The sequence below is a fragment of the Lithobates pipiens genome, unplaced genomic scaffold (genome assembly GCF_037356315.1).
Source record: "Lithobates pipiens isolate NorthernLeopardFrog02 unplaced genomic scaffold, aLitPip1_a1.2 Scaffold_19, whole genome shotgun sequence".
In the NCBI taxonomy this organism is placed as follows: Eukaryota; Metazoa; Chordata; class Amphibia; order Anura; family Ranidae; genus Lithobates; species Lithobates pipiens.
Window position 1 is genome coordinate 374333739 of NW_027507764.1, and position 23035 is coordinate 374356773.

Sequence of the window (23035 nt, forward strand, 5' to 3'; positions counted from 1 at the left end):
AGGCACCGCTTTAATTTTTTTTCAGAGGTTACCAGTTTAGCGTTGCAGAGGAGGTTTTTTTTCCCTCCATAATGGGAATAAAAGTAATGTAAACATCCCTTGTAATAAGAATGGTGCTTGACAGGTCCTCTTTATGGAGAGATATGGTGTCTGTAAGACCCCACCTCTCCTCCAGGCTGGTAAGCATGAGATCGAAGAAAAAAAAAAGTGTGATCCCATGCCTTCCAGCTGTGATTTTGGCTCTTACAACACGTGGCCTGGACAAGACGTCATAACGTCGCGCCCAGGCCTCCGACTGTCACAGAGATGATCTGGTCACCGGAAATCTCTATGCTTGTCATCAGGCGGCGGATTCCTTCTCTGGGTCCCCGATGGCACGGCAGAGCCGGAGGGTGGGGGATTGTCCCCTTCCATCGACTGTAAGAACAATCATGCGGCGGACCTGCCACTATGATCATTCCTACGGTGCACAGAATTGCCGGCTCTAAAAGATATCTGGGATGATGCTTGTAGCTACAGGCATCATTCAGATATCCCCACTGAAATTCAAGGATGCCATATGACATTCTTGGGCTGGAAGTGTTTAACCACTACAATACAGGGCACTTTCACCCCCTTCCTTCCCAGCCCAATTTTCAGCTTTCAGCGCTCTAGCGCTTTCAGTGACAATTGCGCGATCATGCTACACTGTACCCAAATGAAATTATCATTTTGTTTGCACAAATAGAGCTTTATTTTGGTGTTGTTTATTCACGACTCCGTTTTTTTTTTTTTTTTTTTTGCGATATAAGCGCAAAAAAAGCGGAAATTTGGAAAAAAAAACAATATTTTCTTTTTTCTATTTGAAAAGAAATCCAATAAAATCAAATTTTGTCATAAATTTTAAGCCAAAATGTATTCTGCTCCATGTTTTTGGTAAAAAAAATTCCGTTAAGTGTATAATAATTGGTTAGTGTGATCACGGACATATGTACGCAAATGATCATGTACATATGTGTGCAGGTGATCACGTACATATGTGTGCAGATAATCATTGGGACATGTGATTTTAGTGGGACATATGTGGGGGACATGTTTTTATTATTTGGGGACATATGTGGGGACTGTGTTTGTACTGTGTGGGGTGTTGTGTGTTTACACTACACTGATGATCAGTGAGTAAAAAGCAGCCCATACTCACTGATCATCAGCCGGCTGCAGCGTTCTGCTCTCCTCAGCGGTGACTTCCGTGTGAGGAGAGGAGAGCCAATTGCCTAGCAACCGGCTGTTTGTTTACATCACATGACGGCCGTGATTGGACACTGCCATCATGTGATCAGGAGGGCCAATCACAGAGCCCTCCTGCCGATCTGAGATGTGCCGTGTCCGGGTGACACGAGCACATCGGGATCGCGCCGCTGCGCGGGCACGCGATCCCGCTACTCCTGAAGGACGTTCCTGAACATCCTATCAGGAGTAGACGGCTCCCACCCGGCCGTATATATGCATTGGCCGGGTGGGAAGTGGTTAAAGGGGGGGAAAAAAAAAAAAACTAAAGATAGTTTTGTCTATTTTCAGACAGAACTGTAATATATTATTACCTGTGCCTGCTGTCACTTATGCTGGCCATACAAAAACAATGTATTTTTTTCAAAAACAATTACAGTTTAAGAAAGTTCGATTTTCTAATCGTTAATGGGGTCAAATCGATATTCGTGATGCAAATGCGATGTGAAAGAAACTTTTTTTTTTTTTTTTTTTTTTTTTAGAGAGAGAGAGAGATCTTGTATAAGTGTAAAATTTGCTGTCCCCTCAAAATAACTTTACACACAGCCATTAATGTCTAAAGCGCTGGCAACGAAAGTTAGTACACAGAGCTAAGTTAAAATGTCCAAATTGGGCTCATTTAGTCATTTTCCCTCTCTGATGTCCTGTGACTTGTAAGTGTTACAAGGTCTTGGGTGTGAATGAGGAGCAGGTGTGTTAAATTTGAGGTGATCGATCTCTTGCTCTCATATTGGTCACTGGAAGTTCAACATGGCACCTCATGGCCAAGAACTCTCTGCGGATATGAAAAAAAAAATAATGGTTGCTCTACATAAAGATGGCCTAGGCTATAAGAATATTACCAATACCCTGAAACTGAGCTGCAGCATGGTGGCCAAGACCATACAGCGGTTTAACAGGGCAGATTCCACTCAGAACAGGCCTTGCCATGGTCAGCCAAAGAAGTTGAGTGCACATGCTCAGCTTCATATCCAGAGGTTGTCTTTGGGAAATAGACGTATGAGTGCTGTCAGCTTTGCTGCAGAGGTTGAAGGGGTGGGGTTTAAGCCTGTCAGTGCTCAGACCATATGCTGCACACTGCGTCAAATTGGGCTGCATGGCTGTCATCTCAGAAGGAAGCCTCTTCTAAAGATGATGCACAAGAAAGCCCACAAACAGTTTGCTGAAGAAAAGCAGACTTAAGGGCATGGATTACTGGAACTATATCCTGTGGTCTGATGAGACCAAGAAAAACGTGGTTCAGATGGTGTCAAGCATGTGTGGCAACAACAACGTGCGGAGTAAAAAGACAAGTGTGTCTTGCCTACAGTTCAAGCATCGTGATGGGAATGTCATGGTCTGGGGCTGCGTTAGTGCTGCTGGTACTGGGGAGCTACAGTTCAGTGAGGGAACCATCCATGCCAACATTCACTGTGACATACTAAAGCTGATCCCCCCTCCCTTTGGAGACTGGGCAGCATTCCAACATGATAATGACTCCAAACATGGCTCCACGATAACCACTGCCTTGCTAAAGAATGTGAGGGTAAAGGGGATGGACTGGCCAAGCATGTCTCCAGACCTAAACCCTATTGAGCATCTGTGGGATATCCTCAAACAGAAGGTGGAGGAGTGCAAGGTCACTAACATTCACCAGCTTCGTGATGTTGTCATGGAGGAGTAGAAGAGGACTCCAGTGGCAACCTGTGAACCTCTGCTGAACTCCATGCCCAAGAGGGTTAAGGCAATGCTGGAAAATAATGGTGGGCACACAAAATATTTATACTTTGGGTCCAATTTGGACATTTTCACTTAGGGGTGTACTCACTTTTGTTGTCAGTGGTTTAGACATTAATGGCTGTGTGTTGAGTTATTTTGAAGGGACAGCAGATTTACACTTATATAAGCTGTAAATTATAATTTCTTCAGTGTTGTCGCATGAAAATATATAATGAAATATTAACAAATTTCAGGATGTACTCACTGTTGTGAGATATAAGAGCTACACTATATATATTAGTGTATCGTATATACACAATAATAAAAACACCCAGAAGTAGGATATATTGGCATTTTAACTAGGTGTCAGACATGAAGCTATATGAAGGGAAATGTACGTCTTTTATATTAAAGTAATACTAAAAGCTGAGACTTTCTTTTTAACTGTAATTGTAATGTCTTATATTACATGCAGTCTATCAGCTGCCACCTTCTCTGAGTTCAGATGTTGATCTTCCCTGCACACAGTCTTTATATTGATTGATATATTTTTAATTTTCAAACAACAAACATGTTATACTTCCCTGCTCTGTGTAATGGTTTTGCACAGAGCAGCCTTGATTCTCCTATTTTGGGGTCCCCCACTAACGCTTCTGGCTTCTCCTGTCTTCAGAGTGCCCCAATAGTAAAACCAGATTATAGTATAGAGTGCCCCTACAGCAAGGTAAAAAACACTTCTGAATTTAGAACCACTCACTTCCTGCCCAGGACTACATGTCCCAGGAGACATTGCTCCTCACACATTCACAAGTTCTCAGGTACTTACTGACATGTATGGACAGTGTACTGAGCTGTATGTGTGCTGCACTGTATTTCCTGATATGTAAACAATACATTCTGTATGCAGGCCAACTAATCGGCTGGCTGATTAATCAATTGTGAAAATAGTTGTTACTGTGTATACTGACACACATGGACGGTATAGTGGGCTGTATGTGTACTGTGTATACTGATATTCAAACAATAATGCAATTTATAACTGTCACTCCTAAGCATCATCCGTATAAACTGTTAGAGCTAAAAAGAGGGAAGACCACTAAGCCGGACTTTGAAGGCAGATTGGACCAATGATATTCATTAAAGAAATCACATATTTTATTCATACATAAAGATAGAAAAAAACGCATATACACAATATATAATAAAAAAGCGGTCATGGTAGCTCCCTGGGTCACCATATGGTTGTAGGAGTTGCCTCTGGCCCTCCTGGGCATAGGTGCGTTGGAACTGCTGGGAATATATCTTATGTGTAATCCTTGAGTTAAAGTCATACAATGAATACCTTGCCGGTATGATCTGGCTGCTGTTGCTTGTGCAGGTTTTCTGTTGCCATTTTCTTCTCTATGCAGTCCTCAACACATGCTTTTCTCCCCTAGCCTAGCAAACCTCTGATTATATCAAACGAGTTGGGACTCTAACTGCTCAGCCATTCTTGTGGCTCTGGTGTCCACCCAGGGAGATTTTTTTATGCAGGCGTTTACGCACCCAGGCCAGTGAGACCTGTATTTATAAACCCCCCTCCATGTGTGTCCTGAGGAAGCGGACCAGCGAAACGAGTAGATGCACATTGACTCTCACATCTGTGATGTTGCACTATTGAGCACAATCTGGGTATATATGGCTCTTTCTGTGTTCGACTGTACATACTGGCTGTTTCTCGGCAGATTGTATGTGTATGTGTGTGTGTGTGTGTGTATATATATATATATATATATATATATATATATATATATGCCTTTTTAATTCTGTATTGTGTATATGCATGTGATTTTTCTATCTTTATGTATAAATAAAATAGGTGATTTTTTTTAATCAATATTGTTGCTCCAATCTGCCTTTAAATTCTCCCTCTTTTTAGTTCAAACAAACAATGCATTCTATATGTAGGCCAATTAATCGGCTGACCAACTAATCAATGATGAAAATCGTTGAGAGCTCATTTTATTGTTGATTCGTTTCAGCCCTACACTATACTACGCATAAAAATAGATACTGATTGTACATTCAGTTATTAGAATAAAATAGTAATGATCCTGAAGCTATCTTTAAATATTGTTAATAATACTACTTGCAAGTGGCACTAAGGTCTATCGGCCAGAATAAATCCATCCAAAAAGTTGACATTCCTGGACTTCATTGCTTTTAGAAAATATCTCTTTAATTGCAGATTAGCAATTATAAAGAACAGTATAATACTGCAGTTTAGTACATAGCAAGCATAATGTTGTGAGCTAGTGTTGTCTAGTGTCATAAAGGTACCATTGGGATAACTGGCCCAAATGGTCCTTTGGGTACTTTACCTGTGTGTCCCATTGCAGGCTGTGCATGCAAGGATGACTCCATGGAACCCTGCAAGGAAATGGGACCACACTCAAATGGAAATGGAGAAAACACAACTTCGAAAGGCAAAATGCAAACAAACGACAGGCTGCATACAGAAAGCACATATAGGAAGACCTGTAGTGTGTGTATATATAGCATTTTATATATAGATCCCATGTCACAGCAAGGGTTTAATAACCAGCAACAGAGTTTCCTAGCAGACATTGAGACGTGTAGGTAGAGTAGTACGTTTGATTTATTACCCTTCTATAGAATTCTTAAAGCACAGCATTTTACATATACATTTATATATTGTAAAGTAACTCAGAAAATCTATTTGGAAGCAGCTAGGACCCAGCAGAGATATAAAGCAGACATACTGAGGTGGGTATATCTGCTGCCCAGAACCTTTTTTGATTTACAAATATAAAATCCCTCCAAGTGTTTGTCAGAAAATACTGTACCTGTCTGTGGGGGAGCGGAGGATGAATGTGCTGTCACTGCCCTGCTGTCAATCCCTGGTATGACACAATGCTGAGCTGCTGCCAGCCTGACTCTGCCCACCACACATCTACACAGTACACACAGCTCTGTTCTTCACCTTGTCCTACTCTACTTATAAAATAGACAGTGCTTTCCCACAGCCTGGCACAAGGGGGTACCACCACCCAGGGGGTGTATATAATATATATATGTATGATATAGCTTGTCCCTTCCTCATCTGCCCAATTTCACTGTAATATCTGTGACTAGCTCTAGTCTGTTACCAGCTCTGTAGATTAATGCATTCTATTCTCAGCAGGATGGTTTATGGAGCTGGGCAATTTCTATGCCTGGCCACACTGAGCATGCGCACAACCAGCCTCGCCTGTACAGTAGGGGTGGAAATAAGGGGGGAGTCTGGTGTTTAAACCCCCCCCCCCCCGAGCGTCCTGGCAAAATGCCCAGACAGTGTGCTGTTTAGCCTCAGCATCAGCACAGTACAAGAAATCAGAGTTTCGGAGTGCAGCAGCCAGCCCTCCTTCTATTGTACCCAACCCCCTCAGTTTAATAAAGGGCCCTACTGAAAACCATGAAATTACTGCAAGGTCTCAGATTCTGGCTATTGACAGCGCACGGTTGATGGAACTCCTAGACTCCTCCTTGAGGTATCATACGACACAGCCGAAGGGAGACTGGGGATGCAGAAGTTTTCCTACCTGCTGTGCTGAATCTGGGGTCTGGTAAGTGGTGAGGCATCAATTTTCTGTTTTGGGAATGAGGAAGTGTTGAATTCCAGCCTGGGAGAGTTTCTTTTGGTTGGGGGAGGGGGGGGGGTAAGGAAAGGGGATTGATTTGCTTTTAGAGAAGGGGGAGTTTCTTGTAGAGAAGTTTACAGGGTGTAATTAATGGCAGGGATTTGCTTCTGGAAGGGGAGTTTGATTGGATGAAGGGAGATTTTCTTCATAATTAGAAAACATTGCTGGCGGAGAGAGTGTTGACTGAGGAAGATATTTCTCTTATATTCACCGACTGACAGCTCCTCTCTTTAGACCAGGGGGTGCTCAACCTGTGGCTCTCCAGCTGTTGCAGAACTACAAGTCCCATGAGGCATAGCAAGACTCCGACAGCCACAAGCATGACACCCAGAGGCATGATGGGACTTGTAGTTTTGCAACAGCTGGAGAGCCACAGGTTGAGCACCCCTGCGGGAGACCATTGGGTTGTTACGCCACCTTTAAGAGAGGACTAGGCATAACATGTAATGAAAAAACTCAGAACTTCTAGTTCCGCCCAAGGGGTGGTCCCTTAGGTAACAACCGCCCCAGGCTGCTTTGCAGATTCAGTTTTATTTTGCCTAGTGAAGGAGAAGGACCTAGGAACCCTGATGGGCCAATCGGTCCATGTTTTTTCTGCAGAAGCTTTGCTTTTTGCGCAAGTTTAAAGAGCCTGTGATCTGCTATCAACAGCCGGCTGGGAGACAGGCTGGCCAGCGAGCGTGTGCAGACCAGAGCTCTGCGCTGGGTCAGCCACGACAGGCCTCAGCTCCAGAGGCGGTCAGTGAGCGTTAATGCTCCTGGGCACACATATGACTGGGCTACTGATGTCTGTGTCACAGTGTGCTGGGCCAGCAGCCACCCCGTACAAATCGGAGAGTGGGTCTGTGATGGAATGTCTCCCAGCTCTGCAGGACTGGTAAGTACAGCTCTCCCTGCTTCGGTGTGGCTGAGCAGCTGGACATTCCCTAGGACAGTGATGGCGAACCTTGGCACCCCAGATGTTTTGGAACTACATTTCCCATGATGCTCAGCTACACTGCAGAGTGCATGGGCATCATGGGAAATGTAGTTCCAAAACATCTGGGGTGCCAAGGTTCGCCATCACTGCCCTAGGAGGTCGATTCGTGGGTCCCTCACCTCCCTCTTCTCTCCTTGTCCCCATCTTCCTTCCCCCCTCCCTGTGGGGGATGCTGCATGAGGCTGCTGAGCGGTGTGTGAGTCATATGCAGGGGCTCTCCGGGTGGGCTCTCACCTGGTGGGACTGCGCTGGCTGGCTGTGCCCTGGATGTGTGTGGATCTCTCCCTGGGGGTGTCTGGAGCCTGTACCTGTCGATCGATGTAGCGCTGTTCACCGACATTCACTGCCTGTTTTGTTTCACTGTCCCTCATGGTATACAGTGTTTGGCGGCCATCTTTGGTGGGGCAAGGAGCAGCATGCTTTCCTGTAGCGCGGCAGCAATTTTCCCTGTGTTTATGTCCTTTATACTGGACGCTCAGCAGCCATTCTCTTGAAGCCTGAGCGCGTTTTTGATCACGTTCAGAGTGATTTGCAGCAGCTCTGGAAAGCGCAGTGGGTTCTCCTATGCACCTGGGAGCTGACACAGGCACTACTAGCTGGACAGCACAGAACCAGTCAGGGTGGTGAGTCTTGCGGGAAAGAGCCTATCAGCCAGCAGCAGTTAGGAGGGTGGGACCATAACTGTCCTAAGTCCCCATCAGGTGGCAGACAGGGTAGGGTCAGCATGGCTTCAGAAACTGGTGTTTCTTTCCCTGAAATCCAGGCATTTGTAACCGGTTTGCCTGCAGACTGAGCAGTGCCTCTGGATGCTTTGTTGGCGGTCCTCAATTAGTTTGTTGCCAAGATGGAGGCGGTGCATGGGCGCAAAGGTGGTAAAAAGCGGTCCCTGCCCCCCCGTCCTCCGGGGAGATCCCTCTGCTGATGTAGCGGTCTCTTTTGGGTCCCGTAAGCCAGCTAAGGTGTTCCCGTATCTGACTTATTTTTATAAGTTCATTTACAAGGAATGGGGTCGACCGCAACGGACCTTTTCGGTCCCCAAAAACATGGCGGTGCGTTACCGGGCTACCGCTAGTAAAAGAGCTAAAGGAAGAAAGCGGAGGCCCGGCAAGGAGAAGCGAAGAGGGGGACAAGACCCCCAAAGTCGGAAGAAGACCTCCGAGCGGCTAGGAAGAAGAAAGCCGGTCTCCTCCGCTAGTAAAAGAGCTAACAGAAGATAGGAGAGGAATTCGGCGAGAAGACCCCCAAAGACGGAAGAAGACCCCCGGAGCTGTGCAATAAATTATTTTAAACCCTTGTGTGGTGTTTTTTTTTTTTTTTACATTTTTTTCACCAGGTGAATGGGTAGGGGTACATTGTATTCCATAATCATTCACATAGGGTGGGGGGCCGGTATCGATAAGCCCCCCGCCCACAGACCCCGACAACCAACGGCCAGGGTTGTCGGGTAGAGGCCCTTGTCCTTATCCACATGGGGACAAGGTGCTTTGGGGTGGGGGGCCACGCGGCTCCCCCTTCCCCAAAGCACCCCCCCATGTTGGGGGCACGCGGCCTGGTATGGCTCAGGAGGGGGGGCGCTCACTCGTCCCCACCCCCTTTTCTAACCGGCCGGCTGCGTGCTCGGATAAGGGTCTGATATGGACTCTGGGGGGACCCCCATGCCGTTTTTTCGGCATAGGGCTTCCCCTTTAAGTCCATACCAGGTGACGGGGCCAGCGACGTGCCAATCTCGCTGCCAAAGGCGGCAAAATTGACCTCCCTTGCTAGTCCCGTCTGCCTGGAGCCGCGTTTAAAATGAACTGACTTTTCTCTGTGTTTGGGAAAGTCCGTTCATTTCAAAAGTCCGGCAGACTAGCACACACACGGCCAGATTGTCCGCCGGACTCCCAAAGCACCCCCCATGTTGAGGACACGCAGCCTGGTACGGCTCGGGGGGAGGGGGGGCGCTCTCTTGTCCCCACCCCCTTTCCTGACCGGCCGGGCTGCGTGCTCGGATAAGGGTCTTAAATGGACCTGGGGGGACCCCAACGCCGTTTTTTCGGCGTAGGGCTTCCCCTTTAAGTCCATACCAGGTGACAGGGCCAGCGACGTGTCAATCTCACAGCCAAAGGCGGCAACATTGACCTCCTGCGCTAGTTCCGTCTACCTGGAGCCACGTTCAAAATGAATGGACTTTTCTCTGTGTGCGGAAAGTCCGTTCATTTCAAAAGTCCGGTGGACTAGCACACACACGCCCAGATTGTCCGCCGGACTCGCAGTCTGGCGAACAATTTTTTTATTTATTTTTTTCAAAATAATTTTTATTGAATTTTCACAGTGTACAAGTTATACAGTGACAGAGAAATAGATTTATAGATAGCAAGTACGTAAAAGAATGACATGAGTCACAATTAACCAAAACAATACGTACAGGGAATGAAAGTGTAGTTAAAATAACAACTAATAATGCAAATCGTAAAAAACAGCTTCAAAGGAAGCAACAGTTCGAAGGAGTGTCGTTGGTGGACAACGGTGGATAAAGAAAGACAAGGGGGTAACTCGGGGAGGGGGGGGGGTAAAAAAAATAAAAAATAAAATAAAGATAGGGGAGGAGGGGGGGGGGGGAAGAGTAGCAAGATCATCAGGAAATAGACAGTTGAATCATCAACATTTACAGTTTGCATTGTACCAGGAGGACCATGGGAACCAAAGGTGTGTAACAGAGGAGTGTTTGGTCGTAGACTTGGTGAGAGTGGTTTCATATATAAAGTGAGTTTGGACTAGATTGATAACTTCGGCTCTGAGTGGGGTGTTATTCGTTTTCCAGTTCCTAGTCAGAAGGAGTTTTGTGGCTAAGAGGACGTGAGTGAGCACATGTCGATGGGCTGGAATCAGGTCTTCAATCGTTAGGTTAAGAATGGCTAGTTGGGGAGATAAAACAATAGAAAAGTGTAAAAGTTCTCTGAGCAAGGCTTGAATGTCTTCCCAGAGCGTGCGAATTAGGGGACAGGACCAAAGAATGTGTAGTAGGGTGCCTGAGTCACCGCAGTTTCTCCAACAATTTGGGGAGGTGGGTTGGTGGAATTTGGCAATTCTATGGGGGGTCAGGTACCATCTCATAAGTGTTTTTTGGGAGAGTTCCCAGAGTGCGGTGCATGAAGTGGCCTTGTATACAGAATTTATTGCAGCAATCCATTGTTGGTCTGAGAATTGGAGTTGTAAGTCAGATTCCCAGTCAAGGAGGGGTTTGAATTTGTGAAAGGTGCATTTTTCCTGCAGTGTGGAGTAGATGAGGGCGACTCCCTTGGTAGAGGAATTAGGAGAAAAAAAATATTTCCATATATTCACAGGAATAGCTCCTTCTAGTGAGGGATGTGTTAAAAGGCATGTTCGTAGCCTATGATATGTCAGGAAATCCTTGGTGGGGGCACCGAGAGCTAAGCTAATTTGATGGAAGGATTTGTTATGTAGTACGGAGCGAAGCTCCAGGGTAGAGGACATTTTAGATGTAACCTCTATTGGAATTATTAAGTCTGGCATGAGGTGTTTTAGAGTGTTGAGAGGGATGTGAATTTGTTTGGTCGGGAGTTGGGACCATGTGGTGAGATGTAGTATCTTCCAAGCTTTGATGGAAGCTTGAATAGGAGGGGAATAGTGTCGTGAGAAGGTAGTAGTGGAGGTTGTGCTAAATAGCCAGTCTCGGAGGTTCGGGCCTGGTGTGTCTGCATTCTCAATGAATCCCCAAAGCGTAGTGGGGGAGGGCAGCAGCCAATCTTTCATCTGAGATAGAATTGTGGCCAAGTAGTAATCTTTTATATCTGTGAATCCCATCCCACCTTTAGATCTGTGTTTAATAAGTTTAGCTAGGTTGCATCTAGATTTCTTTCCTTGCCATACAAAATGGTTCAAGATAGATTGCAGGGATGTAAGGTATGAGGCTGAGAGTGGGATGGGGAGTACCCTAAAGATGTAGAGGAGTCTTGGCAGGACCATCATTTTAAATGCTGCCAGGCGGCCAGCCCAGGAGAATTCATATTTAGTAAGTTTGTTGGATTCAGAGAGGAGCATTTGTTTTGATTCTGTATAGTTAGACAAGAAGAGAGATCTAGTGGATTTGGTTAGTGTAATCCCTAAGTACGGGATACCGTTATCAGCCCAAGGATAAGGATACATGTTGCGTAGGATATTGCTAGTGATAGCATCTATGCCCAGGTCCAGTATGTAGGATTTGTGTTCATTGACCTTATAATAGGATACATTACTAAATCTGTGCAAAAGGAGTTGAATCAAAGCCAGGGAGGATTGGGGGTTCGTGATCATCAATATTACGTCGTCTGCAAACAAGTTTATCTTATGCTCGATTTCTCCAATTTTAAAACCGGAGATGGAGTGAGCTTGATGGACATGCTCCGCCAAGGGTTCCATAGCTAGATTGAAGATGAAGGGGGATAGTGGGCAGCCTTGGCGTGTGCCATTTGAAATGGAAAAGGGTGTGGATAGCATTTCAGAGGTATATACCCGTGCAGAGGGGGTGGAGTACAGGGCCATAATGGCTGAGAGGATCGGACCTTGAAATCCGAATTTAGATAGAGTGGCTCGGAGATATAACCAGTGGACCCTATCGAACGCCTTCTCCGCGTCCAAGGAAAGGAGCAGAGAAGGCGTTCGACTAGTCTCGGCTTTGTGAATTATATTGATAATTCTCCTTGTGGCGTCAGATGCCTGCCTGCCCTTGGTGAAACCAGACTGGTCCTGGTGGATCAGGAGGGGCATAACTTCTAACAATCAATCAACTTGGCGTAAATTTTTGTGTCTATGTTCAAAAGGGATATTGGTCTGAAGTTTTGTGCTTGGGTTGGTTCCTTGCCTGGCTTCGGTATAGTGACAATTAAGGCTTGTAACATTTCTGGTGGGAGGGAGGAGGAAGAGGCAGCGTCATTTCATACTAAAGTTAGGAAGGGAGATAAAGTGGAGCTAAATTGTTTATAATAATTGCTAGTAAGACCATCTGGGCCAGGTGATTTGTTGGACGAGAGAGCTTTGATCACGGATTCGACTTCCAAGGCTGTGAAAGGGGTATTTAAGGAAGCCAGTTGGTCTGGTGATAATTTTGGTAGGTTAATTTCCTGAAGAAAGGATTGGATGTCTGGCAGCGAGGGTTGGACAACAGAGGCGTCGTCTTTTAAGTTATAGAGGGTATTGTAATAGTGACTGAATGCATCTGCAATAGATTGGGGGTCAAGTAGTTTTTGCTTGGAAGTGGGGTGGAATAGATGGGTAATTTTGGATTTAGCATGGTGTCCCTTAATTCTATTTGCCATAAGTTTGCCCGCTTTATTTCCCGTAGAATAGTGGGTTGCTTTAAAATAATTGTGGGCTTTCTCATACGCCTGTAGGAGGTGGGATCTGAGCTCCAATCTGAGGGCATCTAATTTAGCTTTAGTTGTTGGAGAGGGAGCGGATTGGTTTAGGTGTTCAAGCTTGCTAATTTCTGAAGTGAGTAGGCTTAGACGCTGTGATCTCTTCCTCCTTTCTCTAGCACCTATTTGTATGAGTATACCCCGAATGAATGCCTTATGGGCATTCCAAAGGACAGTATTATCAGTAACAGTACCAACATTATTATTGAAGAATTCGACTAGACAGTCTCTGATGTAAGAGGAGTGGGTTGGAGAAGCGATGATCGCCGCGTCAGCTCTCCAAAGTCTGGTTCGAGAGCGCGAAGATGAGTCTTCTAGGGAAATGGTAACTGGTGCGTGATCTGACCACGTAATGGTGTCTATTGTAGATGAGGAGATTTTAGGTAAGGTCCATTTGTCCACTAGGAAATAATCAATCCTGGTGTAGGAGTTGTGGCGGGGGGAGAAATAAGAGTAGTCTCTTTCAGTGGAGTGATGGCATCGCCAGACGTCAAAAAGATCATGGGAGCGAATAAAAGAACCCATAGGGGAGGTCAACCTGTTGGATTGGGAAGAGGAGTCTATGGAGGAGTCGGGTACCAGATTGAAGTCTCCACAGATTATCAACTGGCCTTGCTTGAATCTGTTGATTTTCTTCATTAATTTAGAGAGGAAGCGGATTTGTCGTTTGTTTGGAGCATACAGAGTAACAATAGTGCATCTGGTGTTGTTTAAGTCACAAGCTATTGCGAGGTATCTGCCGTCTGGATCCTGTATGGTGTCATGAAGGGTAAATGAGCAAGTGTTATTGATGGCAATCAACACCCCTTTTCTTTTTTCAGGACTAGAGGCCTTGAAGATGTGGGGAAATGATCTGTGGGAGCAAGTAGGTTCTGCAGAGTTTTTGAAATGTGTTTCTTGAACACAAAGCACATCACAGTGAGAGTCTCGAGCCGTACGCCAGAGGGACTTTCTTTTGGCCGGATGGTTGAGGCCTTTAGCATTAAGGGACAAAAATTTGGGCATAGTGTGGAGGGAGAGTGGTGGTATATGCAATTAAAGCAGTACTTACAGTTACTAGTAAAAATGGTCCTGGATCTCACGTATTGCGTAAAGAGGATGAGGACGTAGTCCTTCGTAGAGGTTCAAGGTAGATGGTCTTGCTAATACAACAGAACGGGTAGGAGGGGGTGGAAGACAAAAAGAAAAACAAAAAGGAGATGGTTAAGGGCAAAGAATGAGCTGATGGAGAGATAACCGGTGGTGAAACCTGAGGGGAGGTAGGGAGGGATCAGCAGTGTGACTAGGACTACCGATCAAACCGGGGGAAAAGTCCGTGAACTAAGTGCAACGAGCAGGCACCGAGCGGATTGCAAATAACCAGTAGAGGTGGTGCAGCACTGATCTTGCAGTCATTGGATCATGTTGGATCGTTGATGGTCGTTGTAGTTCTGAGGGAACAGTGCAGATGTCTGTGAGCCAGTAGGTGCGATCTCTGGGAGTATGCCCCAGGTGCGGAGCAGTTTGATGCCCTCTTCCACTGTGTGGATGTTGTGGCGGGTACCATTTTTGGTAACCACCAACTTTGTAGGGAAACCCCACTGATAGGGAATCCTGTGATTGTTGAGTGGTTTGGTTATGGTTTGAAGTTGTCGTCTCTGCTGCCGAGTATATTGGGAGATATCAGCAAAGAGTTGGAGCTTCGCATAGGGGGGTGGGAGTTGACCCATGCGTCTGGATTGAGCAAGTAGCATGTCTTTAGTATGATAAAAATGGATTCTCATCAAGGTGTCGCGAGGTACCTCAGGCGGTAAGTGTGGCGGTTTTGGTAAGCGGTGGATGCGATCGACTATAGTTTCAATCTGTGGTAGATCAGGCAAAATTGTGGAAATGAGCTGCCGGGCATATGAATTCAGGTCAGTAGGAAGTATGGATTCAGGTATGCCTCTGATTTTTACATTGTTGCGCCTCGAGCGGTCCTCGAGGTCCGCCATTTTGGCCCGCAGCCATTTTTGCTCATCTTTCGTGTGATCGTAGGCATCAACTAGGTCATTCACCGTTTCAGTCATAGCTCCCATTTGGGTTTCAACTCTGTCTAACTTGCGGCCTGTGTGAAGCAGTTCGGTTTGAAAGGCAGTGAACATAGAGGAGATGTCATGATGAAGGGAGCTGTGCAGGGAGATCAGCATCTCTTTCAGCATAGTATCTATGACTGGTTGATTAGAAGTGGGGAAGGAAGCTATGGGGGAAGCAGGGGAGGGTAAAGGCAGTGGTTGGTCCTGGGAAGGCCTTACCTCCAGGTCCGGATCCGAAGGTTCTAAACGAATCCGCGATTTAGCAGGGCTGTTTGAGGTAGAAGATGTCCCTGAAGAAGGCAGGGAACTGGCAGATTCTCGTGGAGGAGCCGTGAGATCGTCCGTTGCGTCCGGGAGGTCTGTGTAAGAAGCCGCCGAACGTTGTGAGCCTGCGTGCTGTGAGGCGCCGCGAGCGCCATCTTGGATCTTTTCTCCATGAGGGAGCGCAAAGAATTCGGTCAGTTTCTTCGGTGGTTTGAGGTCCTTTCGTTTCCGAGAGCCTCCGGTCGGGTTCCCCCGGGTGTGAGGATCCGCTGAGATCATTTCGGTATCTCGATCGGTGCTGTATCAGTCCGTTTATTCCGTTCGGTGCAGGAGCTGAGGAATCAAGCTGCCATACCGCTCGGTGGTTAGCCACGCCCCCTCTGGCGAACAATTTTTGAGTCAAAACTACTTTTTAAGTCCGCCAGACTTTTGGAAAAAAAAAGTCAGCCGGAAGCCCACCCACGGGCTGATTGTCTGGCGGACTCTGGTCCGCCGGACCAAGTCCGCCGGATAGTTTGATCGAGTGTACGCGGCATTAGATATCCAGGATGCGTACCTGCACATACCCATATGCCTCCGGCATCAGAAGTTTATGCAGTCAGAGAAGCCCACTACCAGTTTGTGGATCTCCCTTTTGGTTTGGCATCAGTCCCCCGAGTCTTTACCAAGGTATTAGCTCCTGTTTTGGCGTTGCTGCGACAACGCAGGATCCAGATCGTGGGATGCTCCTTCTGAGAGAGTCTTCTGCCTCAGAGTTAGAGGAGGATGTGGCGATCACCATGCAGACCCTGCAGGAATTTTGGTGGCTGTTGAACCTAAAAAAGTCAGTGATCGTACCCACTCAAAATAGGCTTACTGCTGGACCCTATGGAAGCAAGAGTTTTTCTCTGACAAGTTGCAGACTCTCAGAGCCACGGTAAAACTGTCAATGAAGTGCAGGTGGTTGTCGCTGCGCTTCTGCATGCGAGTCCTAGGACTCATGGTGGCCTCCTTCGAAGCAATACCATATGCACCAGTTCCACACCAGAGTCCTGCAGAAGGAGATTTTGACAAAATGGGACAAATCTCTTTTTTCCCTGGATTGGCAGATTCAGGTGAGCCAGTTAGTCAAGGATTCCCTGATCTGGTGGCTGAGGTCCCCGGAGGTGTTCAGGCTACTGTGCCTGCGATGAGGCACACCAGACATGGATCTTCTGGCCTCCGTCTCAATCGGAAGGTGCCGAGATTCGTGACCAGGACAAGAGATCCTTGGGCAGACGCGTCAGACGAGCTGGTGGCTCAGTGGGATCAGTAACAGCTGATCTATGCATTGCCTCCGCTAAAGCTGTTACAATTTCTGCTCCGCAGAGTGGAAGCCAAGGGGATTCCAGTAATACTGATTGCCCCAGATTGGCCCCAGCGTCCCTGATACGCAAACCTAGTGCTCCTGGTGGCGGACGCCCCTTGGGGACTGCAGTTACGAGAAGACTTTCTGTCTCAAGGTCCGATTCTCCATCCTGCTTTACCATCGCTGGTTTTAACGGCATGGCTATTGAGAGCCAGGTGTTGAGGAACCAGGGTCTTTCGGACTCGGTGATCCCAACTATGCTGAGAGCATGGAAATCCTCTTCTCTGAAGATATATTATCGTACCTGGAAGGCCTACATCTCCATGTGTGAGGAGAAAGGATGGCGTCCACGCCCCTTTTCTATATCCAGGATCCTGCTGTTTCTACAGCAAGGAGTAGACCAGAAATTTGCTTTAAGCACCATTAAGGGACAAATATCAGCTCTGGCTGTCTTTTTTTTCAGCGACCCCTGGCGTCTCACTCTCTAGTGAGCACTTTTGTTCAAGGGGCCTGACATGTAGTTCCCCCGGTGTGTCCACCGTTACCCCCGTGGGATCTGAACCTGTTGTTATCAGCGATTCAGAAGCCGCCGTTTGAAAATATCAGAGATATTCCCCTGTTGTGGCCATCACATCGGCCAGGAGGGTTTCGGAACCTTGTCTTGCAAGTCACCCTATCTGGTTATGCAAGCCTCGCTGAAGTTGCGCTGTACGAGGCAGATTCTGAGTCTTTGCCGCTCCTTTGTTAACTGGCACTTAGGCCTCATTAACTACTTCGGGATTAGGCCTATTTTTTCAAATTTATATATATATTGTATTTATATTTTTTTCCAGACACCCTAGAGAAAAAAATGGCAGTTGTTGCATTACTTTGTCACACCTTATTTGCAGAGGTCTTACAAACGCAATTTTTTGGAAAAATTTAAAAAATTTTAATTAAAAAAAAAGGACAACAGTAAAGCTAACCTGATTTTTTTTCTATATTTCGAAAAATAACATTGTACCAAGTAAATTGATACCCAACATGTCATGCTTCAAAATTGTGCCCGCTCGTGGAGCAAGTGACAAACTTTGACCCTTAAAAATCTCCATAGGCGACATTTAAAAATTTCTACAGGGTACCAGTTTTGAGTTACAGAGGAGGTCATGGGCGAGAATTATTGCTCTCGCTCTAACGATTGCGGCAATACCTCACATGTGTGGTTTCAACACCGTTTTCATATGCGATCGCGACTTACGTATGTGTTCACTTCTGCGCGTAAGCTCGGTGGGACGGGGCCATTGGGCAGAAGTGACATTTGACGTTTCTTCCATCATCCAGTGGCATGGAGCCGAGTGGAGGCCATCTTTCCCTTACTCAACTTCATGCCTCAGAGGGGAAAGGACCCGTTGGCCTCCGCCGCCACTATCGACAGCTTCAGTAGGCGGCGGAGGCCACCAAGGAGCGGCGGGAGGAGGGGGGCACCTCTCCGGCTGTTGATTAAAAGTGATCTTGCGGCGAATACACCACAGAGACCACTTTTATCTGAACGCGAACCGCCCACAGTTTGAAAAGATACCAGGTAAATTGCAGCTATTTGCTGCCATAACCTCTGGTATTCGATGTCAAACGACCACTGTATAATGATGGCGGGCAGTCCGTAAGTGGTTAAAACTTGTGAATGGGGATCAGTTGCGGACAGGAAACCTCTTTAAAAACAATTGGAGGCTGACAGCTTTCACTGCTATATGCAGCCACTAGCATGTAAAGGCTCATGAAGTGATTACCTGTGAATTATTGGCCCTGGATGCGCATGAATGGGGCCTATGTCTGCATCTGAGGTCTGTAGTTTAATTTACAGTCGTCATAGTGGGGTGCCTGAGATGATCAAAATTGGATTATAAGTTTTAGTATAGGCACTTTACAAATATAGAAAGGTTAACCTTGTTTGGTGTAAATTCTTATTGGAATATATATATATATATATATATATATATATATATATATATATATATATATAATTTTGTTTTTTTTTACTCCAGGTAAAAAACGTTACTGTGATTTATCTTATGAATATAACGGAAGTACCTGATTTTAACAAGATGTACGAGTTGTATGATCCATGTACAGTCATGTTCTTCTTTAGGTTGGTATTTCATAATTGCCTGTATGGCTTTTTGATGATGTTAGTACCTAACACGATTAAAAAAATAAAAAAAGGTTGTTATACACAATGCCATTTTTCCATATATTTTTTTTTTGTTTTCTTTAAACTAACCTTTTCCTTCTTTTCCGAGCACGTTCTCATCTTCATTGTTGGCACCTGAAGCCCACTAGTATCTTCTAGGATAAGGTGCTGCTGGTCACCCAGCATGCACCTCCCAATCTCGTGCATGCACATTTTATTCACAAAGCGCTGCGCACTCATTTTTGTTCAGGTGGCCATAGTGATGCTACCATCTGGCGATTCCCATTGACTCCTGGGACTGATGGCACTCATCTCGCAGGAGCCAATGCGTGGCCTGAAATTACGTACCTCACCACGGCAAGGTACACAGGAATAGAAGCAATTACCCTTTTGAAACCTAGGTAAATCGACCAAAAAATAAATAAAGAAGTGCCAATGCGTATTTAAAGCGGAGGTCCGCCAAATTTTTTTTTTTAAAGTCAGCAGCTACAAATACTGCAGCTGCCGACTTTTAAAATATGGACACTTACCTGTCCAGGGCGCCCGCGATGTCGGCACCTGAAGCTTTAGTCTATGCCCGGAAGTGTGTGCAAATACCTGTATTACCTCCCCCCTGAAAGGTGCCAAATGTGACACCGGAGGGGGGGGGGGGTGGGTTCCAAAAAGCGGAGGTTCCATTTTTGTGTGAGCCTTCGCTTTAACCTGCAACAATGCACTGGATGGCACAAAGTTATATAATGTGGGTGAAACTCTGCTTTAAGACAACAAAGTGTTACTGGCTAGATTACCAGATGCAATAAGTGGGTAAAAAGGCCAATAAAGAGAAAATAAATGCAGCTATCATATTTGGAGATCTGTAAGCTGCAAAAAAATTTTGGTTTTCTTGGTTTAAAACCACTTTAACTTGACCAATTCCAGCTGGCCCTTTAAAGGGCGCGTAATGCTAGAGGTTGGTAGGCTGACTGGCTGCCCCAGTGATCATGTAATCAGGAGTCTTTCCCACCAGGTCCTGATTGCAAGCAGGAACAAGGAGTGGTCAGTGATCGTGTGGTCAAAGTTCTGGGTACATTCACTTAGAACAATAAGTGTGCTGACCAGTTGTTTATTTGCAAAGACTGGTCTTTAAAGTGTATGTTACCCTGAATTTTCATGTATGTGTATTTTATAAAGCATAAGCTTTCATGTACTTCTTTAACCACTTGCCACTCAGGCCAATTCTGACATTTTCTCCTACATGTAAAAATCATCAATTTCTCAAATCGCCTTTCAGGACAACCCTGGAGAGAGCGCAGCTCTGCCCCTTTCTTCAGGAAACACCTGCCAATCTTTAAATCCCTCCTCTTCCACCATGGCTTCAGTTATTGTGTTTCCTGCGCCATGGTGGAAGCACCTGTGGGAACCAGAAAAGGGGGGTTTTGCGATCTCTCCAGCGTGGAGTATTAAGGCTTACCTCTCAGTTTGTTGTTTTGGGGGCCATCCCAGCACCCTCCTGGTATGTTCGGAGGGTGTTCCGGGGCCCCCCAGCCTTTCCCATGCTCAGCAGAGCAGTGGCCAGCAGAAGGTAGAGGAGCCAGAAGACCCGGGCTCTGATGCAGAGTGCGCAGGGGGCAGGAGGGGTGGCGGTTTCGCCACTATTGTAACTTCCAGGGTTTTCCTCTTTGGTGGGCGCATGACGCGGGGGCCAGTGACACAGCTTCCTGTTCTGGGTGGGGCGACAAGTGGTTCCGGTCACCCAGAACGCAAAGGCCAGGGGGGCGAGTCCGTAGGCCGGTGTTTCCGCTTCCAGGCCGGCGGAGGACACCGGTCCCGGGAAAAATGTAAAAAGCGGACATTTCTTTCATTCCCCCGCTGCGCACTCTGCAAGATGGAGGAGAGGCCATCAGCGACGGTTGAGGCAGGCACCATAAGCACCGGCCAGGCCCAGGTAAGAGGTGCACAGCGGTGCCTTTATTCTTCTCCTTATAGGCTGTATTTTCTTTTTCTCTGGTGTTTCCGCCCTAGGGGAGCCTGCTCCTACAGGGGTCAGAGGTTATGTCTCTCGGACCCTGTAGCATTGGTGGTGGAGACGGCCTGGTGGTTTTGGTTCATTCTTTTCGGGTGTCTCCCGTATGGTGGATTTGCAGTAAGGAGGGGGAGTGGTTAAATTGAACCTCCAAACATTATATGTTTGTTTTTTTAGCAAAGACTCTAGAGAATACAATGGCGGTCGTTGCAACATTTTATTTTGCATGGCATTTGCACAACAATTTTTCAAACATGTTTTTTTTTGATCCTGCCAGTCACCTTTCTTCCTTGTTCTTAATTGAACACACAAACACTTATCTGTTCTTCTGTGGTCAGTTTTCATCCATTGACTGGCCATTCAGAGGTGCAGGACACTGTGCAGACACACAGCATGCCTGTATTGGGTAGTTTGTTTAGCGATCACAGCCCCTGACCAGTCACAGCCTACCTCTGGAACACACCCCCCTCCCAATCACAGCTTGCTTCTTGAACGTGCTCCTCGCCCAAGCATAGTCTGCATCTTGCCTCGGGATGAACAGACTAGGGAATGTGGGCACATTCTGTCTCGTAATCTAGACCCACACTAACAGGAAAAAGAAATGCATGGCCATAAGACAGCATGTTTTGACCAGGATCATTCCTGAAAATAAGCAAAAGCAATTATGGTGCCTGCGTAGGTTAATTGGTATCGGAAAGTGTTTATATAACATTGTATGTTCTCAACTTTAAGGGGTTAATAAAATTACCCCGATACAGAAGATGATTTTGCCACTTGATACTTTGTGGTTGTAAAGGTAGACGTTTTCTTTACCTTAATGCATTCGCTGCAGTAAGGTAACAAGGCATTAAAGTAAAAAAAACCTTCTGTGTTTACCCCCACAACCCCCCCCCCCCAACACTTACTTTAGCCCAATCTCGACCCGGTGGGTGGAACTGAGCCGTGCTGTGTGTCAAAAGAGCCCGACTCAGGATTGAGCCCACACGAGTGCCCCCACAGCAAGTGCTTGCTATGGGGGCATGCAGAAGGGGGGAGAAGCCAGGAGTGCCAGCAGGGGCCCCTAGAAGTGGAGGATCAGAGCTGCTCTGTGCTAAACCACTACACAGAGCAGGTAAGTATGACATGTTTGTTGTAAATAAATAAAAAATTCCTTTGTAATCACTTTAAACAGCTGAAGACAGTTATAGCAGTTCAGTATTCATATTATGATGGAAGCAATGAACGTTGTACCAAAGTCACATAAATGTGCAGATGCAGCCATCAATTGATTGCATCCCTTATCTTGCCATTTGATATCGGAGTGTGTAAATTCTGGCTGTAGTTTTACATGGTTATCATATATTGTATTTTTCCTTTATAACAGGAACAAGCACATCATGATTGACTTGGGGACTGGTAATAACAACAAGATAAACTGGCCAATGGAAGACAAGCAGGAGATGATTGACATTGTGGAAACTGTTTATCGTGGTGCTAGGAAAGGTAGCGGTCTGGTGCAGGGGCAGACTGACAACTCATAGGGCCCCCCAGGCAATAGGAGATTATGAAGCCCCCAGGCAATAGGGGATTATGGGGCCACACAGTATACACACACACAGTATATAATCACACAGTATACACACACAGAGTATATAATCACACAGTATACACATACATGTATACACAGACATGTTTCTATTGGCTGAGAAGGTACTGGAGAGGTGGGGCAGCTATGATCTCAGGATTCTTAGACCAAAATTATTAGCACTGTCAGTAAGGATGTCAGTAAGGGATATTTTAGAGACAGGTAAAAAAAAAACACAAATTTTACATACTGTCCCTGGCTTTACTGAGGCTGGCAACCCCGATGGAGCCCCCTAGTGGCTGAATGGTCAGTCTGCCCCTGGTCTGGTGGTGTCCCCCAAGGACTACTCAACAAAGTACAGATATTGACGGATCTGTTTGTTAATGAGACCTGTGTGGATTTATTATTTTTTTTTGGACTTTAACTCCACTTATGACATCCTATGAGTTATGAGATCAGAAGGTGTAAGCAGTTTTATGCATTTTGACAACAGAAACATCCATAAACTTTACAATCCATAATCTGGAAGTCTGAGAGGCTGACGCCTAAACCATTTTATTTATGTAAAAATAAAAATCTTTGTATATTGTAATATGTTTAATAAATATAAAATGTTTACTTTGTTTTTCTATTTTGGA

The 23035-nt window shown here is 46.0% G+C and overlaps 1 long non-coding RNA gene across 1 annotated transcript; it reads left to right on the top strand.

Annotated features, from left to right (window-relative positions):
- The first annotated feature begins 18683 nt into the window (after positions 1-18683).
- Positions 18684-23015, top strand: LOC143996982 (uncharacterized). Its single transcript, XR_013277635.1, has 2 exons — positions 18684-18789; positions 22197-23015. It is a non-coding gene; the product is annotated as an uncharacterized LOC143996982 (long non-coding RNA).
- The last annotated feature ends 20 nt before the right edge of the window (positions 23016-23035 follow it).